The 6,846-nt window shown below is 36.7% G+C and overlaps 1 pseudogene; it reads left to right on the forward strand.

Moving 5' to 3' along the window:
• The first annotated feature begins 1,056 nt into the window (after positions 1-1,056).
• LOC149161932 (small ribosomal subunit protein uS19 pseudogene) lies at positions 1,057-1,621 on the forward strand (annotated as a pseudogene).
• Positions 1,622-6,846: the final 5,225 nt, after the last annotated feature.

Below are 6,846 nucleotides of genomic sequence, written 5' to 3' on the forward strand. Positions count from 1 at the left end.
AAAAATGATCAATTTTAAGTGACCCAACTAAAAACAACTAACATAAATGACTAATTTAGTCACGGGTTAAAATATATGACTAGCTAATAAGTAATACAACTAAAAATGACTAATATGAATGACTAATGTAAACTAAACTATGCCTAGCTTCTAATAAGGTAATTTTGAGCTACCTACAACTACTTGAAGTTTATTAATAACATTATTCCCAAAAAATAATCGGTTACCTAGGAATATTTGAGTTTATTAATAACATTATTCATAGAATTAGGTATATTTTCCACCTCCTTAAGGGTTAGTTGATATTCCCCTTATGTGTAAACCTCATGTTCTCTTTCCCTCTTTATATGAACATACTTGATTAGGGAGGTCTTTTATACTCCCCTTATGTGTAAACCTCATGTTCTCTTTCCCTTTTTATATGAACATACTTGCTTAGGAAGGTCTTTATGGATCCTAAAGACATTTTTCAAAATAATATTTTTTATAGTTTTTATTGACACTCTCAACCAAAATTATCACTCTCTAGACCTTCAACAATATTAAATATATAACCTCTATACGAAAAAACCTCCTACTCAATAGTGACAACATAAACAATTAACAAATTGTGAAAATCTAAACTTTGGCTACTCTAAAATCTAAAATCGACCCATTAAAATTTAATTTCCTGCTATTCAATTGACAAATTATTAAAATCTAATCAATTAATTTCCTGCTACTCTTGAGGTAAGGTGTTCGTTGAGTGTGTTTCCTGAGTAGAGTAGAGGCGTTGTCTGTTGATTCAGTTGTAGACACGACAGACATAGATGTGCATGTCAGCACAGTGCAACCGAAGAAGAGAACATTCAAGAAGTTCTCCTATAGGGGTGTTGATTTGGATGCCCTTTTGGACATGACCTCATGAGGTAAGGTGTTCGTTGAGTGTGTTTTCCGGAGGAGAGCAAAGGCATTTTATATTGATTCAGTTGCAGCCATGGCGGACGTGGATGTGGATGTTGACGCAGTGCAACCGAAGAATAGAACGGGGGTGTTGATTTGGATGCCCTTTTGGATATGACCTTTGAAGAGATTGTCAAGCTCTTTCATGCTCGTGCTTGAAGAAGGTTTCAACGAGGTTTGAAGAGGCAACCAATGGCCTTGATCAAGAAGCTCTGTAAGGCGAAACGAGAAGCTCCTGCAAGTGAGAAACCAAAGCTAGTTATAACCCACCTCCATAACATGATAATTTTTCTTGAGATGATTGGTAGCATTATTGGTGTTTACAATGGGAAGACATTCAATCAGGTCGAAATCAAGCCTGAGATGATTGGCCATTATCTGGCAGGGTTTTCTATTTCGTATAAGCTAGTTAAGCATGGAAGACCTAGTATTGGTGCTACACACTCCTCTAGGTTTATTCCTCTGAAGTAGACCAGCTTAGATCATTTGATATGGTGGATATGTAGTGGGGTATTCTTAACTGGTTTCGGCTTACAAGTATAGGCACAGATAATTGGTTCCATATTCACATTAGTAAATCCTTTCACAATGCTTAAATGAATTTTTGAAGAGTAATTTTGGGTGTATTGTTACATTTAATTAGCTAATGCACTATATATATTGTACAAGTTGAACTATTTGGTTATTTTGATGAAATTTCCTTCAACAACAAAAAAATTTTGGTTCCATAGACTATTTTTAGTCTTGTAAACTTTAAAATATCATTTCATTTCATTATTCCTTCCCTGCTACTCTTCTTCCTTACCAGGTTGGGAGAGGGCTCAAAGCCAATAACACTTAGTAGCTAGGGGATTTTACTATAAATAAACTCTATTTCGTACTAGGATTCCTGGAAGACTTAGTATTACAGTCCCTTCCTGGTTTGTAGTGCCAAATGCCTGAGTTGCATCCTCTACAATATTTATACAATTATGGAGATTTAGAATGCTACCCAGGTCAAGAGCGTATCATGAGAAAACAAGAAATAACCTCCCAACTAGATCCTTTGTAGCAATGCGACCCTCCTCTCTTTCAATTTATTGTAGCTAGGATGATTGACATAGAGTAGGTGCCATTATTTGTGAGAGAACGTCTCTCTACTTCTGCTCCTACCTCAATAAGCTAGTTCGCTCATCTTGGGTATGAGAATCAACATGAGGAATAACGCCCAGTTAATGTGGACCACTCAGAAATAGAGGTTGGGCCTTTCTCTGCTACGTACCACTTAGGAATGAACCCATAAATAATTAACAACCCAATACTTGCCAAAATTGATTTTATCTTGCACCCCTGTATCCCTGAGATGAGTAACTCGATGCTATTTAGAGGAGAAGACTAGTGGAACAATATTTTATCCCATGTACGCCCTACACCCAATATCAATTTGGAGATTTTGTTTCTTTCCCACTCAACTTATTGTTGGCCTCATGGATTCTATATGAAAGTAGAATAGTTACATGTTTATATGCAATATCAAATATTGACATATTGATTTCATGTCTCATGTTCGATGCTCTTCCTTTGAGCATAATCTCTTACCCACTACTCTTCTTCCTTACCAGGTTGGGAGAGGGTTCGATGCTCTTCCTCTATGCATAATCTCTTACATGCTACTCTTCTTCCTTACCAGGTTGGGAGAGGATTTGATGATCTTCCTCTGTGCATAATCTCTTACTCGCTACTCTTATTCCTTACCAAGTTGGGAGAGGGTTTGATGCTCTTCCTCTGTACATAATCTCTTAGATTTTGCTGTAGAATTCAGGAGGAACGTGTTGATCTTGAATTGGGTTCTAGATTGGGTTGTAGAATCCATTTGTTCATGATGTACAAGGGTTTGAGACCTCAGAAGGAAAAGAATCCAAGAAGGGCAGTGTTAATAGCAGAGAGAGTGAGATTTTTCAGAACAAATCATATCGATCTAGCAAATCTAGACAGGAACATCAAGAAGATATGCAAGGTATCGATGAAATCAAAAACCCAGAAGCCAAAGGAAGTGTATAAAATTGACAACAAAAAAAGCAAGATATCACAAGTATTATCGCCCAGGGCACATAGAGTGCCCTAGCATCAAGATAGTAGATATTCACATCCATGTTCCCAATGCAAAATTGTCATCCTCATCAACATTGGTTTCTTATTTCTTTATCTGGAATTCTTGGTGAAGAAATTACCGTGTTCATGAAAGATATCATCAGAGGAAAAATCACTCCCTCAAAACACCAATCTCTAGGGCCAGAGCTAGAGCCAGAGCCTCAAAGTTAGTCTCAAATTCAGAGCAACTTTAGTTGTCACAAGAATTGTAATTTTATTGCATGTTGGTCTTTGCATTTGGAGATTTGGAAGACTAGGCCTTAGAACTAAATGGGTTATCCATGAGGTAATATACACACTAGTCCAAGCACTTTCATGGATTGTATTTGGGGCAGTAAATTGGACATGAGAAGAAATTCAAAGCTACAACACATCCAAAGTCTCTATATCTCTAATGGCTTATGAATTTCATTCTCAATACAATATTCTTGATCTTTGCAATCATCAAGTTCATTTCCAAAACTCTTAATCCATATAGTATTCTCCCTCTTTGTTGTGGGGAAAAATGCATATGCAGGACGATCCTATCCACCTAAGGTGCGATAGTGCCTTAGCAACAAACAGAGACAACTATCTAAGTATTTCTTCCTTTATGAATTGAAAGAGAGGAGAGATCAATGGACTTACCGATGTCTTCCGTTTGTCCTTCAATCTAGATCCTCTTCTCTTTGGGTGTTCACAGCTACTTGCCTCCTCGCTTGCCCAGCTTCAAGAGAACAGCTACTTGATACCTGCGAGATCACAAGAGAACAACTACTTGCGACAAGAGAAGAACACAACTCAAAGATAGATATTCATATTCATAAATGATTCAGGATTAGATAAATCAAATACATTAATGCAATCATACATCAAGAGAACATCAGCATATAGGAGAAAACCAGATAGCTTTATTGATGAATAACAAGGGTTTGAGAAGAGATACAACCCAAAGGGCTCCAATCCAGTGCCTCTTCCCAGAAAATGAAATTCCTATCTTCACCCCCTTTCAAAGCATTAAGCACCCAATGATTCAGATCTCAAACTAGCAGCAATTCTTTGCAATCACAACATTCCAGCCTCCAGATCTCATGGAGGAGAGATCCATATATAGATTTTTGGAGAGAGGATGAGTCAGCTTGAGATGTGACTAGTGTCCTCTCCCTCTATCAGTTCTTGATTCCACTTGGAGGTTCTTACTTCCACTTTGAGATTTGGAACCTCTTACTCATCACCAGTCGAATTCCCTGAGGCAAGTGTCATTTTGAAAGCTTCCTGGGTTTTGACACCTTGAGGAATGAGCCTGCCACATGTCCAATCTCGCTCAGCGCAGGTAGCCAGTATTTCATTTGACATTCAACGCAGGTAGCCAGTGTAGCAGTTGACATTCAGCGCAGATGCTCAGTGGAGCAGTTGACATGATCCTGATTTGACTTGTTTTGAGTGTTTTCTGGTGGAGAACTTCTGTGAATTGCTGTAGTTTGTTAGCCTTGTTCCTCTAGGGGTAGGAACAACATGTTTAGGGACTTTGGATCCCTTATCTTATGGACATTTCATGCTCAATGCTGTAAGGCAAAAAAATGTCTATAACACTCTTGATGACATTTTTTGCATTGATAATTTTACCTACTCGTGGATTTCTTCTGGCATTAGCCCTCAAAGGGACTACAAGAATCACCATTGTTGAAGAAACAAAAAAAAATACACGAACCTCTTATAGATGGTAGCACTCTAAATCTTGGCACTGAGAAAGAATTAATAACCCCTTATGCTACAATATGTATTCTATCAAGGGCTACATGGTGATGGTTGAATCATGTATTAAACAAAGGTTACATAAATGCTTTGCAATTGATAGATGTTCTTGCATTGGCACCTGGTGAAAGCGGTGAAAATATGTTTGAACTTTTTAAATCAAACTGGTCTAATGACATAGTGGAATAGCAACACCCTGTATACCTTACATTTCTTCGATGCTTTTGGCCAAGTATTGCACTTACTGAATCCCTGGAAATTGCAAAAAAGTGTGTGATGTATATTGGCCCAGTTTTGATACAAAACTTTGTTTATTTTACATTTAGAGATTATAGCTTTCCTTATGAACGCTTTGTCCTTGTATTGATACTATTTTCAGCAAAATCCATTGAGGTTATTTGTTCCCATCAATATAAGTTTGAATGTCAGAAGTTGGGCATGCTAAAAAGGTCTACTCTGATCATAACTTTATACAAAAAGGGTTTAAGATTGCCAAGCTCAGCTAGGCAAGCGTGTTGGACAGATTGTAAATTACATGGTTGTGGATGCTAAAAAACATTCAGATATGATGTTGTGGCTTCATTACATTTGGATTATGCCTCTACAAGTTGGGGTTACTTTATCAGTCTTGTTTGGGGCTTTGGGCATTTCTATGTCGTCTGGTTTTGTTTACATGGCATTGATAATGGGCAATGTAGCTTCAGGATCCAAGAGAAATAGAGATATTAGTTCCAATTAATGAAAATGTGTGATCTTCATACAACTAATGAGTTTTTGAATTATATGAGGGTTATCAAACTTCAAGCATGGGAAGACCATTTCCAAACACGTGTAGAGCCTTTTAGGAATTTCAAATATGAATGGCTCTGCAAAACTATGTATTTTGTTTCAGTGAATAAATTACACTATGGGGAATGTCTTCACTTGTTTCAGTAGTGACGTTCACTACATGGAGCATGCCTTCACTTGTTTCAGTAGTAAATTTGACTACATGCATTTTTGTAGAAGAAAAACATATAGCAGGGAAGGCATTTACTGCAACATCTATTTTCAAAATTATTTAAGAACCCATTAGGAACTTTCCTCGGGATTTAATATCTATCTCACAAGAAACGGTGTCCTTGGATAGACTTCATAGGTATATGACCAGCAAGGATCTTGATCCTGAGGCAGTTGAAAGGTTACCGTCAGGAAAAGAGATTGTTTTTGTAGTTGAAAATAATACCTTATTTTGGGATGAAGAGGAAATCAAATCCACTCTTCAGAATATCAACCTTGAGGTTCGATGTGGATCTTTGGTGGAAATTTTTGGCACAGTTGGATCCAAGAAGTCCTCTTCACTGTCATCCATTCTTGGGGAGATGCCAAATCTCTCTGGCGTGTTATAATTACTATCCCTACTATCATATTTACTTTCATCTCCATATTGCTATTTTAGTCTTCCACTACATTAAAAATTTGTATTTATAACTTGATAACATTATCAAGATAATTGTTACAAAATTTGTTATATTTTCCTAGTCAACCTCGGGCCAATAGAGAAAACAAGCCAAACTGACTTGTTAGCAAGTCAAACTTTCTTCTTGGTTAGTACAAAACTTCCATTCTTGTCAGAAAAAATTAGCCTAGTTTTCCTCAGTTTTTCCTCTATTTCCATTCTTGTCAGAAAAAATTAGCCTAGTTTTCCTCAGTTTTTCCTCTATTTGAGTTGATCACTTACTTTTTTGTCTCACCAAGTTTTCACGGAACCAAGTTTTGTAACTATAAGAACAAAAACATGGGAAGGATCTACCTGCCAAAGAAATGTGAGATTACAATAGGTAAAAACCAAGGAAAAATTTATATTGAAAAGAAGAAACTTGTACCAATTAGAAGTTTTGATTTTGAAGGACTCATATGACTATTTTTTCTTAGTACGCTAAACTTAATTTATTGCAAGGTAACCAGATGAAAGAAATAATAGTCGAAAGTAACAAAAATAATAGTTGACTTGAAAAATTGTCACTTCAAAGGTATAATAGACTTGTTTGTTTTTAATTA

The sequence above is a fragment of the Pinus tabuliformis genome, chromosome 5_2 (assembly GCF_031772625.1).
Source record: "Pinus tabuliformis cultivar Carrire ecotype Pingquan chromosome 5_2, CPIR1, whole genome shotgun sequence".
NCBI classification, from domain to species: domain Eukaryota; kingdom Viridiplantae; phylum Streptophyta; class Pinopsida; order Pinales; family Pinaceae; genus Pinus; species Pinus tabuliformis.